Source organism: Rutidosis leptorrhynchoides, chromosome 4 (genome assembly GCF_046630445.1).
Source record: "Rutidosis leptorrhynchoides isolate AG116_Rl617_1_P2 chromosome 4, CSIRO_AGI_Rlap_v1, whole genome shotgun sequence".
NCBI classification, from domain to species: domain Eukaryota; kingdom Viridiplantae; phylum Streptophyta; class Magnoliopsida; order Asterales; family Asteraceae; genus Rutidosis; species Rutidosis leptorrhynchoides.
In genome coordinates this window covers 375,649,046-375,665,585 of record NC_092336.1, presented here as the reverse complement: position 1 = coordinate 375,665,585, position 16,540 = coordinate 375,649,046, and positions in this window count along the sequence as shown.

Below are 16,540 nucleotides of genomic sequence, written 5' to 3'. Positions count from 1 at the left end.
GCAACAAAAACCAAAAACAGCCATGTTATAGGTGTGAAGAAAATCATCAGGGGTTTTGCACGACATTTTACAACAGGTGTAAAAGAAATGGTCATAGCGCAACAAAGTGTGAGGTCTACGGACCAAAGTTTAACAGAACTAAAGGAACAAATAATGTCGGAACAAGTAATGCCGAAATGAATAGTGTCGGAGCAAGTAATACCAACGCTGTTTGTTATAAATATGGAAAACCGGGCCACATTATTAGAAATTGCCCGAATCAGGGGAATACTAATGGGCAGGGCCATGGAAGAGTTTTCAATATTAATGCGGCAGAAGCACAGGAAGACCCGGAGCTTGTTACGGGTACATTTCTTATTGACGATAAATCTGCTTATGTTTTATTTGATTCGGGTGCGGATAGAAGCTATATGAGTAGAGAATTTTGTGCTAAATTAAGTTGCCCATTGACGCCTTTGGATAATAAATTTTTACTCGAATTAGCAAATGGTAAATTAATTTCAGCAGATAATATATGTCGGGATAGAGAAATTAAACTTGGGGATGAAACTTTTAAAATTGATTTAATACCAGTCGAGTTAGGGAGTTTTGATGTAATAATTGGCATGGACTGGTTGAAAAAGGTGAGAGCAGAGGTCTTTTGTTACAAAAATGCGATTCGCATTATGCGTGAAAAAGGAAAACCTTTAATGGTGTACGGAGAAAAGAACAACGCGAAGTTAAATCTTATTAGTAGTTTGAAGGCGCAAAAACTAATAAGAAAAGGTTGTTACATCATTCTAGCACACATCGAGGAAGTTAAACCTGAAGAAAAGAACATCAGTGATGTTCCCGTCGCAAAAGAATTTCCCGATGTATTTCCGAAAGAATTACCGGGAATACCCCCACATCGATCCGTTGAATTTCAAATAGACCTTGTACCAGGAGCTGCACCAATAGCTCGTGCTCCATACAGACTCGCACCCAGCGAAATGAAAGAATTACAAAGTCAGTTACATGAACTTTTAGAGCGTGGTTTCATTCGACCAAGTACATCACCATGGGGAGCTCCTGTTCTGTTTGTCAAGAAGAAAGATGGTACATTCAGGTTGTGTATCGACTATCGAGAGTTGAACAAATTTACCATCAAGAACCGCTACCCATTACCGAGAATCGATGACTTATTTGATCAACTACAAGGCTCGTCTGTTTATTCGAAGATCGATTTACATTATGGATATCATCAAATGGTGAAGGAGGATGATATTCCAAAGACTGCTTTTAAGACGCGTTACGGTCATTACGAGTTTATGGTTATGCCGTTTGGATTGACTAACACACCAGCTATGTTCATGGACCTCATGAACCGAGTGTGTGGGCCATATCTTGACAAGTTTTTCATTGTTTTCATCGATGACATACTTATTTACTCGAAGAATCATCAAGAGCACGAAGAACATTTGAGAAAAGTACTAGAGTTGCTGAGAAAAGAAAAACTGTACGCTAAGTTTTCAAAGTGTGCATTTTGGTTGGAAGAAGTTCAATTCCTCGGTCACATAGTAAACAAAGAAGGTATTCAAGTGGATCCAGCAAAGATTGAAACCGCTGAAAAGTGGGAAACCCCAAAAACTCCGAAACACATACGCCAGTTTTTAGGACTAGCTGGTTACTACAGAAGGTTCATCCAAGACTTTTCCAGAATAGCAAAACCCTTGACTACATTAACGCATAAAGGGAAGAAATTTGAATGGAAAAATGAATAAGAGAAAGCATTTCAATTGTTAAAAAAAAAGTTAACTACGGCACCTATATTGTCATTACCTGAAGGGAATGATGATTTTGTGATATATTGTGATGCCTCAAAGCAAGGTCTCGGTTGTGTATTAATGCAACGAATGAAAGTAATTTCTTATGCGTCTAGACAATTGAAGATTCACGAGCAGAATTATACGACGCATGATTTGGAATTAGGCGCGGTTGTTTTTGCATTAAAGACTTGGAGTCACTACTTATATGGGGTTAAAAGTATTATATATACCGACCACAAAAGTCTTCAACACATATTTAATCAGAAACAACTGAACATGAGGTAGCACAGGTGGATTGAATTAATGAATGATTACGACTTTGAAATTCGTTACCACCCAGGGAAGGCAAATGTGGTAGCCGACTCCTTGACCAGAAAAGACAGAGAACCCATTCGTGTAAAATCTTTGAATATAATGATTCACACTAACCTTACTACTCAAATAAAGGAGGCGCAACAAGGAGTTTTAAAAGGGGAAAATTTAAAGGATGAAATACCCAAAGGATCGGAGAAGCATCTTAATATTCGGGAAGACGAAACCCGGTATAGGGCTGAAAGAATTTGAGTACCAAAATTTGGAGATATGAGAGAAATGGTACTTAGAGAAGCTCATAAAACCAGATACTCAATACATCCTGGAACGGAGAAGATGTACAAAGATCTCAAGAAACATTTTTGGTGGCCGGGTATGAAAGCCGATGTTGCTAAATACGTAGGAGAATGTTTGACGTGTTCTAAGGTCAAAGCTGAGCATCAGAAACCATCAGGTCTACTTCAACAACCCGAAATCCCAGAATGGAAATGGGAAAACATTACCATGGATTTCTTCACTAAATTGCCAAGGACTGCAAGTGGTTTTGATACTATTTGGGTAATAGTTGATCGTCTCACCAAATCAGCACACTTCTTACCAATAAGAGAAGATGACAAGATGGAGAAGTTAGCACGACTGTATTTGAAGGAAGTCGTCTACAGACATGTAATACCAATCTCTATTATCTCTGATAGGGATGGCAGATTTATTTCAAGATTTTGGCAGACATTACAGCAAGCATTAGGAACTCGTCTAGACATGAGTACTGCCAATCATCCACAAACTGATGGGCAGAGCGAAAGGACGATACAAACGCTTGAAGACATGCTACGAGTATATGTTATTGATTTCGGAAACAGTTGGGATCGACATCTACCGTTAGCAGAATTTTCCTACAACAACAGCTACCATTCAAGCATTGAGATGGCACCGTTTGAAGCACTTTATGGTAGAAAGTGCAGGTCTCCGATTTGTTGGAGTGAAGTGGGAGATAGACAGATTACGGGTCCGGAGATAATACAAGAAACTACCGAGAAGATCATCCAAATTCAATAACGGTTGAAAACCGCCCAAAGTCGACAAAAGAGCTACGCCGACATTAAAAGAAAAGATATAGAATTTGAAATTGGAGAGATGGTCATGCTTAAGGTTGCACCTTGGAAAGGCGTTGTTCGATTTGGTAAACGAGGGAAATTAAATCCAAGGTATATAGGACCATTCAAGATTATTGATCGTGTCGGACCAGTAGCTTACCGACTTAAATTACCACAACAACTCGCGGCTGTACATAACACCTTCAACTGCTTAAAATTTCGGGATGAAATTATCGTTATCGTTATCATCGTTATTATTATTATTATTATTATTTAATAATCAATAATAATAATATTATTATTATTATTATTATTATGATTATTATTATTATTATTATTATTATTATTATTAATATTATTAAAATATTTAATATTTTTATCAAACTATCAATTTATTATTTTTATCGTCATTATTATTATTAAAAGTATCACTAATATTAAAACCATCATTTTTATTAAAATTATCATTTTAATAGAAATATTATTGTTATTATAAAATATCATTATTATTATCAATTTAGTATTATTATTAGCTAAAATTATCATTTTGAATAGAAATATTATTTTTATTTAAAATATTATTATTACGGTTAATATTAAAAAGTATTTTTATTATTAAGATTGTCATGATTAGAATTATCATTTTATTATAATCATTAGTAAATATAAATATTGTTATTTTTATTAGTAGAATAATAATAATTATTATTGTAAAATAATACAACTTTCACTTATTATTGTTATTATCGATATTATTTTATCAAATAAATATGTGATAAAAAATATTTTTAACACACGTAATATAATTACATTAATAATACATACTACTATATTTTAGGTGAACTTTATAAATTTTATTATTTAAGATATATAAAAGTATATTTTTATCATGTATAAATTTTAAATATAAATTTTTATTTATAAATGACTTGTATTATTTTTACTCTAATAAAATCTGTTAAAAATATTTAAATATATAAAACGACTATATTTAAGTTATATAGTAATCATGTATAGATTTTGGAAATCATTTTAGTCAGATTGACTTTTGTTGACTTTTGCATGATAATCTCGAGCATTAGGATTGTGATACACTACGACTTGACCTAAATTGTTAGACAGATATTGACCAACATATAAATATATAATTAATAATTAATATAGGTTCGTGAATCCGAGGCCAACCTTGCATTGTTCAATGTCTTCAAATATATTTTTATTACAAAATACAGTATTGTGAGTTTCATTACTCCCTTTTTATATATATTTTGGGGACTGAGAATACATGCGCTATTTTTATGAATGTTTTACGAAATAGACACAAGTGATCAAAATTACATTTTATGGTTGGATTATTAAACCGAATATCACCCCTTTTAGCTTGGTAACCTAAGAATTAGGCAGACGAGAGGTTTTGTTCCTAATTGACGCGAATCCTAAAGATAGATCTATTGGGCCTAACAACCCCCATTCTGGTTATGGATGGCTTTAGTACTTCAAGATTATTATTATACATACGAGAGGTTCTGTTTGGGGATATTCTATGCATTAATCGATTACTAGGTGTTCAATCCATATGAATGATTTTATCTTTATGCAGACGAGAGGTTCTGCTTATAAATATGAAAATCTTGTGGTCTATTAAAATTATGGAAATGATCGATTATGATAAACTAATGAACTCACCAACCTTTTGGTTGACACTTTAAAGCATGTTTATTCTTAGGATTGAAAGAAATCTTTCGCTGTGCATTTGCTCAATTTAAAGATATTACTTGGAGTTATTCATGGCATATTTCGAAAGACGTTGCATTCAAGTCATTGAGTTCAGTAAATATTATGATTAAGTAAATGACAGATTAGATCATTTATAGTTGGAAATTATGAAATGGTATGCATGCCTGTCAACTTTCGATGTAATGAAAGTTTGTCTTTTAAAACGAATGCAATGTTTGTAAAATGTACCATATAGAGGTCAAATACCTCGCAATGTAATCATATGTTATTGTATTCGTTCTTATGGATTAGGACGAGTCTTTACAAAATAGATTTCAAATCTACCTCTGGAGGCTGTCAGTTTCTGGGTAGCAGACTTGTGAGTTGGCAGTGTAAGAAACAGACCGCTGTTGCACAATCCACGTGTGAAACTGAATATATTGCTGCGACAAGCTGTGCATCTCAGGTTGTTTGGATTCAACAACAGCTGCGGGATTAAGGTTTGCATATCTCGAACACTCCTATCTATGTTGATAATACTGCTGCTATTGCTGTAACTAAGAATCATGTTAATCATTCTAAGACCAAACACATAGGGATCAAGTACCATTTCATTAGGGACTGTTATAAAAAGCGATTAATAGATGTCCTTCAGATAGGTACTCAGACTCAGCGTGCTGACTTATTCACTAAAGCTTTTGATCGACCACGTTTCCTATTTTTACTAAATGTTTTGGGTGTGAGAGAGAGGGCATATGTTGTGTCCGATAATGAGTTATTGAAGTAACCATCCAATCTGTTTCATTTGTAGATAGGCATCTGCATGTTGCATCATTTTTGCATGTTACTTAGTTCTGCTTCTGCTAGCATGTTAATCTCTATTTCAATTTATGTTCTGCATGTTTAACATGAAAAACCCAAAAAGATTTGCTTGTTTAATAGATTAGTTGAGAAAACGGGAACACTCGAAAATTCAAAAACAATATAAAGCTGAAAATCCCATAAAAAGTTAAAAAAATTCGAAAATGAGTAGGTGCTTTGTGAAAATGAGAGATGATTGTATTACTGAACTTGCATGTTTATCGTTTTGCGCACAATGTATGTAATACATGTTTAGTTGATGAATGTTGATAAATTTTGATGATCAAATTTTAGAATGAGATGATCACACATCAAGTAAATAATCTTGACAAGGAATTCATGGAAAGGTCTAAAGCGGTTGACGGTAGTCACCTAACTATCACTGAGAATGTACTGAGAAACGATCGTTCAGGAACTCAACAGATGGTTGAGGTCTCCCCTACTACGATTTGTACTCTAGTGAAGGACTGCCATGTAAATCAACAAGTTGAGTATACTCTGTTAGAATGTATACTTGTTTCTATTCACCTTTATTGCTTGGGCCAAAACGCTTCATTAGGTCATTCAGGTATTCAAAGGGGGTATTCTTGGTTTAAAGGATTGAGAAGTGCAATTCTGTATCACGGATACTTTCTTTTGGTTTGAGAAAGCTACTTCAACTCCTAGGATTTGATCTGCAGTGTGATTCATCTACCAGAAAATAGAAATGATGCATCATCATCAATGTATAGCCTATTTATGTCAGCTATAGCGAATATGCAACATCATAAAATCCAAAAAAAAAAATTGGATGATCATGTATATATGATGTTAAGATCTAAATAAGGATGATGCATCACATAAGAAACAAGTAGAACACACTACGTGCTGAGCAATATTGATTTAAGTTATCTTTATCCGAGGGGGAGAAGTGTCATATAGATTCAGATCTAGAAAACTCAAATAATTCGAATCTCAAATTATTATCTGGCAAGATAGTGCTTCTATTGTCTGTGATATGGATTGTGCTGATTGATCTAGATAGCTGGGGATGTCTTCTGGAGAATATGCTGACTTAGAATTCCATCACTCCAAATATCATAACATTCCATCAGAATTAGCTTTCCACTCAAGCATGGGGTTTATAGTGACCGGTATTTGAGTTCTTTCGGATTATACAGTAAAATTGTGATAAGCAAAGCTCTCCGAAGTAAAAGGTATGAGTTTAAGGTAGAAGCTCATGGCTGACAGGGTTGCTAGAAACATCGTGAGATGCTTTCTGTTAGATTAAATCGAAGTACATCGAAGTGATAGCGAACAGCTTCAATAGATTTGTGCTCAATTGACTACCTAAAAAATTTGTGCGATCTCATATGAGGACTGAGTCCAAGATTTAAGCAGACACAGAAATGTGTTCAAGTAATTAAATGCATATAAGAATATCCTCTATCATTCCGGGACATCCATCGGACATGATATAAAAACTCGAAGTACTAAAGCATCCACTACAACGGATGGGGTTTGTTGGGCCCAATAGATCTATCTTTAGGATTCGCGTCAATTAGTAGACTGATTTACTAATTCTTAGGTTACCAAGTAAAAGGGGCATATTCAGCTTCGATCGTTCAACCATAGAAAGTAGTTTCATGTATTTGTGTCTATTTTGTAAAACATTTATAAAGCTGCATGTATTCTCATCCCAAAAATATTAGATTTTAAAAGTGGGACTATAACTCACCTTCACAGATTTTTACTTCGTCGGGAAGTAAGACTTGGCCACTGGTCGATTCACGAACCTATAACAAATATGTACATATATATCAAAGTATGTTCAAAACATATTTACAACATTTCTAATACGTTTTAAGGTTTTAAGTTTATTAAGTCAGTTGTCCTCGTTAGTAACCTACAACTAGTTGTCCATAGTTAGATGTACAGAAATAAATTGATATATATTATCTTGACCCAATCCATGACCCAGTGTATACACGTCTCAGACTAGATCACAACTCAAAGTATATATATTTTTGGAATCAACCTCAACCCTGTATAGCAAACTCCAACATTACTGCATATAGGGTGTGTATGGTTGTTCCAAATAATATATATAGATGGGTCGATATGATATGTCAAAACATTTGCATACGTATCTATGGTATCCCAAGATTACATAATATATTAGAATTTATGTATTATACAATATAAGTTAGCTAGGATATGATTAATATAGATTTGTTACCAATTTTCACGTAGCTATAACAAGTAAAAATATCCAATGTTGTTTTACCCATAACTTCTTCGTTTTAAATCCGTTTTGAGTGAATCCAATTGCTATGGTTTCATATTGAACTTAAGTTTATGAATCTATACAGAAAAAGTATAAGTTTATAGTCGGAAATACAGGTTACAAGTCGTTTTTGTAAAGGTAGTCATTTCAGTCGAAAGAACGACGTCTAGATGACCATTTTGGAAAACATACTTCCACTTTGAGTTTAATCATGATTTTTGGATATAGTTTCATGTTCATAAGAAAAATCATTTTCCCAGAAGAACAACTTTTAAATCAAAGTTTATCATAGTTTTTAATTAACCCACCCAAAACAGCCCACGGTGTTACTACGACGGCGTATATCCAGTTTTACGGTGTTTTTCGTGTTTTCAGGTTTTAAATCATTAAGTTAGCATATCATATAGATATAGAACATGTGTCTAGTTGATTTTAAAATTCAAGTTAGAAGGATTAACTTTTGTTTGCGAACAAGTTTAGAATTAACTAAACTATGTTCTAGTGATTTCAAGTTCAAACCTTCGAATAAGGTAGTTTTATATATATGAATCGAATGATGTTATGAATATCATTACTACCTCAGGTTTTGTGGATAAACCTACTAAAAATGATAAAAATAGGTCTAGCTTCAAAGGATCCTTGGATGGCTTGAAAGTTCTTGAAGCAGAATCATGACATGAAAACAAGTTCAAGTAAGATTTCCACTCGAAATAAGATTATTATAGTTATAGAAATTGAATCAAAGTTTGAATATGAGTATTACCTTGTATTAGAAAGATATCTTACTATAAATAAGAAAGATTTCTTGAGGATAGATGATCACTTTACAAGATTGGAAGTAAGCTAGCAAACTTGGAAGTATTCTTGATTTTATGAAACTAGAACTTATAGAATTTATGAAGAACACTTAGAACTTGAAGATAGAACTTGAGAGAGATCAATTTGATGAAGAAAATTGAAGAATGAAAGTGTTTGTAGGTGTTTTTGGTCGTTGGTATATGGATTAGATATAAAGGATGTGTAATTTTGTTTACATGTAAATAAGTCATGAATGATTACTAATATTTTTGTAATTTTATGAGATATTTCATGCTAGTTGCCAAATGATGGTTCCTACATGTGTTAGGTGACTCACATAGACTGCTAAGAGCTGATCATTGGAGTGTATATACCAATAGTACATACATCTAAAAGCTGTATATTGTACGAGTACGAATACGGGTGCATACGAGTAGAATTGTTGATGAACTGAACGAGGATGTAATTGTAAGCATTTTTGTTAAGTAGAAGTATTTTGATAAGTGTATTGAAGTCTTTCAAAAGTGTATAAATGCATATTAAAACACTGCATGTATATACATTTTAACTGAGTCGTTAAGTCATCGTTAGTCGTTACATGTAAATGTTGTTTTGAAACCTTTAGGTTAACGATCTTGTTAAATATTGTTAACCCATTGTTTATTATATCTAAAGATATGTTAAATTATTACATTATCATGATATTATGATATATTAATATATCTTAGTATGATAAATATACAGTTAAATGTTGTTACAACGATAATCGTTACATATATGTCTCGTTTCGAAATCATTAAGTTAGTATTCTTGTTTTTACATATGTAGTTCATTATTAATACACTTAATGACATGTTTACTTATCATTTATAATGATTAAACATAGTGTATCAATATCTTAATATGATTCATATGTATTTAGTAAGACGTTGTTATAACGATAATCGTTATATATATCGTTTCGAGTTTCTTAATTCAATAAACTCAATTTTATGTATATAACTCATTGTTAAAATACCAAATGAGATACTTAATTATCATAATATCATGTTAACTATATATATATTCATATATATGTCATCATATAGTTTTTACATGTTTTAACGTTCGTGAATCACCGGTCAACTTGGGTGGTCAATTGTCTATTTGAAACCTATTTAAATTAATCAAGTCTTAACAAGTTTGATTGCTTAACATGTTGGAAACACTTAATCATGTAAATAATAATTTCATTTAATATATATAAACATGGAAAAGTTCGGGTCACTACAATTTAGGTCTGCATTTATTTCTATTTCTATGCTTGATAATTTGATAAAGCCAAAAAGATTTTAGAATTTTGTTTAGTTTCTTCGTTATGCATGTTAATATTGTACATGATTGCATAACAGTTGGTGGTTATTTCATAAACTCCATATGTGTGGACCAGGGGGAGTAAGCGTTTGAGATAGATTCATTATACTTGATTAGGTCGGATATTAGGTTATTTGACCTAGTTTGACTCGAAACGGGATCTTGGAAATGTTTGTTTGATTAGAGAGTTCTAGCACGATTAGTTGACTCAAGTTTTGACCAAATCATCATTTATGATGTGAATCGAAGGCTAGAATGGAAGGGACTTAAATGTAAAATTTTTAATCTGTTTGAATTGTTGATATGCATCCGGACGGTTAAACTGTGCAACCGAACGGTTACAACATATAACAGCCCAGATAGGTAATTGTTAAAGGGTTATTGAGCTTAATGTACAACCGCAAGGGTAAAATATGCATCCGCACGGTTACATAGTTTTGGCACGGTTACACCACTGCATCCGCACGGTTGCAAGTTGGGCGTAATTTTCAAAAAGGGTGAACAGGAGTTTGATCTACTTTTACATCTTGTGGTGCTTATTCATTTATCACATTATTTCCATAAGTGGTATAGCAGGTCTCTTTTGAGTTTATCTTTAACCTCTAAACGTGCTATTTTGATCTTTGCTTTAGATCAAGGTAATGTTGAAACTCTTTTACCCATCTTGTTTTAATTATTTGTTTGAAGCGAGTATATCTTGTGAAGTTAAGTATGGTGTAAGGTATTTGATCTTAAAATGTTAATCATCATGCTTCTTAGGATAGATAGGTTGGTTTTTGTGCTAATGTATGAATAATCATTGTCATATTCATTTGTTATGGGTTATAAAAACCACCTCTGTTTCGAAGGATGCATTCGTACGGTTGTAGTTTACAACCGCACGGTTGAGCTCTCATCCGTGTAAGCTAATCCATGCAACCGGACGATTGTTCTGAGGAACTATACGGTTACGTATACCAGATTTTGTAACAAATGATTGCTAATCTGATTTGTGTCTTGATGAGTGTTTTGTGCCTCAGTTCATCCCCATGGCAAACTGGGCTTCGAGAAGACTTTCTCAGAGTGAAACGAAAAGTGCAATTGCTGAGTGAAGAAATTCAGTAGCAGATCGAGCAATTCTCACGGGATGTCTCGTTAGTTCACAACCAAGTTTCACTATGTATCGGAGGGGTATTCATGCCGGTGTGTTTCTCCACCAGGACAGAACTTTTTGTCCTAAGTTGGTTAGGGAATTTTACACTAACTGCGTGTTTGATGAGTGAAAAGTTAAATGTGTTCACCTAAACATGTTCGGGTATCCCTACAATTGGACCTTGGAAGAATTCGCTGAATAACTTGACATACCAGCTGGAGACTTCAAATTCTTCAGTTTGAGCAAAGACGTGAACAGTGCTCCAAGAATTTCTACCACTGGTAACCTGTTTTCATCTTTTGGGTTCGTGTCAGGGTTATGTAAACCAGGTTTTAATTGGACTAGTCGTGGGCCAGTTATCATCAGAGAGGAAAATATCCTATATAAGTACAGGCAAATGATGAGAATCATCAAGAAAAACGTCATGTTTAGAGACGAGGAGGATGTGGAACTCTCTGTGACCGAAGTTCTGATCTTGATGTGTCTGGTTAGTTAGATTCCCATAAACTTGGCTTATGTGGTGGCAAAGCGAATGGTGGGCTTCCTGCAGCCACTGGAAGAGGACTGCCCTACGGGATGCTGCTAAACAACTTCTTTGCAGATGATGACGAGTTGGTGTTTCCATCTGATGTTGAGGAGGTGGAGGCTGAAACTGTGTACGCTGCCTGATGGTCGGTCCTTGGTGTTTTAAACTTTTGAACCTATGAACTTTGAACTTGAACGTTAAATTCTCTTATTTGATTTGGTTGTAATAACTTAGACTTAAACGTTTATCTATGTACTGTTATGTATGTTAGATTGCAGTTGGTTGGTTTGTTTTGCAGGTGAAGCTTTTTCTTGATCTGGTTAATGAACTGGGTCCTAGGGGGAGTTTGTTGGTGCATTATAGTCCCCAGGTTCATTACGATCAAGTTGGAATGCGTAAACGTTTAATCTTCACCTTTGGAATGCAACCGTACGGATGCAGTATACATCCGTATGGATACACAGTGCAACCGGACGGTTGCAGGGGTGCAACCGTACGGTTGCACACGCTGTGTATATATATATAGAGAACTTCGGTTTCATAATTAGGTTAACGATCCTAGCCACACTAAAACATCTAAACTGATTCTCTGGTCTTCTAGCATTCATCTGGGTAAATCTTTAACACCCTAAAGTCGTTCTATATCTAAAGATCAAAGTATATTTGTGTGTTTTGAGTATAAAACCCTATATCGAGATTTTCCGCACTCAATATAGTAGATTAGGTCATTTAATCTGGTTTACACGATCCTACAAGTGGTATCAGAGCTTGTGTACGTGATTGAACGATCGGTTTTTGTCAAAATCGTTGAATTTGTTTGGTCAAGTTTTAGGTTTTTGGGGTTTTGTTGAAAAATCCATAAATCAGCTTATAATATAACCTTGTACACCTGCTCTATGGATTTTGAGCCCTTCTTGAACAATCTTTTATCTGTTTCTTTCCACAAAAAATTAAAACAGAAGCACCAAAAAGCAGCTTTAAGGTCAATGATAGACGAGTGTTTCCGTTTAGCAGGGGGGTGCCCCAACTCTATAAAATCCTTTCAGCCATCACTAATGATAGAAAAATCCATGTGATGATTAACCAAAGACCAAACCGCATACAAGAATGGGCACACAAAATAAATGACCATGAGAATCTGCAACTTGGTTGCACAATGTACAAACCATGGATGTAGCAGTGTTAATCTCCCACGTTATTTTGCGTACGAAGCTTTTGCCTAACAAACACCCAAACCAAAAAAGAATGTTGTTGGAAATTAATTGTTACTTACACCCACAAACCTTTTGAATGACACTCATTAAACATTGTGATTAATGAACTAAAAAACTACTAAACTACAAATCAGTTGTTGGGAGTAGTTCAAAAAGTTGGGAGCAGTTCGGGAGTTGTTGAACCGTTGCCATCTCATTGTTTTTATAACAATTCATAAAGTTGGGAGTGGTTGGACATAATAAGTGTGTGTATAACTAAGAATAGTGAGAGGATTTCAACACACAAATTAACAAGAGAAAAACATACAATATAAAAAGAGAGAAATCGTGAGTGTTTTCTTGTTCAAGTAGAACATTGCAAACCGTCGAAGGAACTTAGGCCGTGAAACTTTAAAGCCTTCCTTTTGGAGATCGCTTTCCCGATCGGTGATCTAAACCTCGATCCTATCCGTTTCCGCTACTAGTTTCGGGTATGTCTCGAATCTATCTAAATACTACATTGATATTTACTTGTCTCATACTTTATAGTATATTATTAGTTCATATGATTTGATATAATGGTATATATGTTTGTAGTTTGTTTCTCAAACATAAGTGATTAAAAAAAATAAGTCGTTGTATGCGATTTAATTAAAAAAAAAAAGGTTCATTTGTGTAGTTTCATGACTCTCGTGTTTTGGACTACAAAGTTACATAGTTATTTTCGTAATAACTATTATTGAACTTAGTATAGTGCAAATACTATTTTTGAGCCATTAAATTATCTTTGTGAGAATTGTTATAAACATTTTTTTTCTTCTATATACGTTATAGATATTATATTAAAGAAAGTTTTGTATCGAGGACAAAACTTGGTTAATCATTCTATAATGATTATAATTTTATTTCTTTTGAATTAGTAATTTCGTAATGAAATTGTGATCATGACGATTAATTATTTTTAGTAATAATTATGATAAACTTTCATTTCGTTTGAAAGTAAATATTATACCTTCTATAGTTTGGAATAGATATTTCTATGTGAAATACTGAATATATTAACCATTTGTTAGTGTAAATAAACATTTCCTCGATTTGGTTTATTTATTACTCAAATCGATTCATGTTATTTTGGTTTTGACATGAAATGAGGTTATGTATCCGATTTTTTTTTCATAATTCTATATTTGTTATAGAAATTGTTGAGAAAGAGAAATAAAAATTTATACAAGGACCAAATTCATTTTATATTTCTTAGTGAAATATTGTAAACATGAATCATTACTAAGTGTAATAATTAAACTTTATTTACGTTTGAAAGTAATTTCTTAGTGAAATTAGAACCTTTATGAAATTAGCATATGTGCTATAATTAGATAACTTTGCATGATTTATTATGTTATTTGTAGTTTCATGGTAGGCTTGTGGACGATAATTGGGAACATTGTGAACTTTTTCTTCACGACCTACCGTAGACTATTATTTGGCATGATTTTATTATTGACAAAGTGTTTTGTATATATTGATGGATATTAATTAGTCTTGCATAATTGTCTATGTATTGAATGTTGGTTCAATTTAAAACTGTCTCATTTGAAATTTATGTTCTATGATGACTTTCACATCCAACAACGTTGTTTAACTTAACGAGGATTTTAAGTTAAATATAAACAATTTTTGAAAATTGAGAAGCATGAATATTGGTTCAAGATTTAGTTATTTTCTTACCTCAAAGTTTGGAGCATATGATATTGCACCTTACTTATAATGAAAACATCAAGTTTCGTTTTGGATTGTATATGGTTACCATGGTTGATAAACTTTGTGTTTGCATCTTGTTCTCTGTGGATAGTAGGTCTGAACATGGGAAACCATTTATTAAAGAATAACGAAATCTTTGGAGAGTTTTGATGAATTTCACTTTTTTAAGTGAAGTGGATATATGTGAGAAATAACTCTCTAGATGGAGTTGTTAAGAACGGTTCATACAAGTTAGTCTTGAACGATGATCAAATTTATATCCATACATGATTGTTCATTAAAACAAATATCTACGTGATATTGGTTTTCATTATTAATTTCACGAAATGCGGTTGAGTTCTCCTTAAGAAAAAGCTCATTTAATATTAGTTTTATTCTAAATGATTTTATCGTTATCTAAGTGATAACTAAATGAAATTTCCTCACTTATAACTTCAATATGTTTGAATGAAGTAAGTACGGCATACTAGTTTAGTCATATTGACTAACAATACTTCTATCTTAGTCTACCATGTTTTACTGGCTAGATAGTGATAAAGTGAAAATGTGCACTTGTAAGCATCGCCAAGGAAAAAAGCTACGAAAAATCATGTAGAAAATAAACTAAATTGTTTATTCCATTGTACATGACTCATTTGAATTATGTGATCTTATGAACGTTAGAGAAAGAGAAAGGACATATTGTTAATAATTTCACCGTGTTAGTTGATTTCTCGAAAATCCAAAGCGTTGGATTAAATTTCAAAATTATGTAAATTTTGTTGAGAATTAACTTACGCGAAAAATTATTAAAGACATATACTCCGTATAAAGGTCCAATTGAGGATGTGAATATCTTGTGATTAGTTCATAGCATTGTGTGATGCTAAAGGTATTCAAACGCCATTTATTTACTCCAATAACTCCATAACAAAACGATGTTTTGGAAAGTTGGAATAAACGATCCTCGAATTGGTTAAGGCGATGATGGGGTAATGTGAAATCCCACATTCGTACCTAATTGAATGTCCTTGAAAATTAGTAACTTCCACACCATATAAGATATGAAATGATTATGACCAAAATTACAATGTCATAGGACATTTAGGTTGTGAAACATACATATTAAATTTATCAAATAAATTTTGGAAAATAGGTCCAAGAGGTGGAAATTTGTATTCACCAAGTACGTTAACAATCAAGAAGTTACATGTTCATATGTGAAGACGTCAGTGGGAGTCTAACTCATTTTAAAACTTGAAATATAACATTCTTGGAAATGAGTTTTCAAAATCTCTAGGTACAAATAAAGTTTCGTCTTCATTTGAGTGGGAGAAATTTGTTTATCTCATATAATTATCTCATTCGAGTGGGAGAAATTTGAGGAATGATGTTAGAAGATTTGTTTATCTATGCACAAGATAATTTGTTTATCTATGCACGATTCCTCAAACTATTGCGAATGAGAATAATTCTGATTTGAGTGGGAGCTTATGAGATACCAAGAATTAGTTTCAATAAAATCTCAGTTACGACAAAGAAGTTGTCAGTATAAACCCTATTCGAAATGAGATTGAATAAGAATAATGGAATAAGAATTGGAGTGGGTATCCTGAAGTTACAAAGGTCAACATGTGGCATAAGGCTACAACCAACAAGAAAAGTTTACTTTGTGAGAACCTCGTATCTTGTTATAATTTCACCAAGTTAGGTTGATTCTAGCCATAATGATAGGCAATAGACCGTGAATTACATTATATCA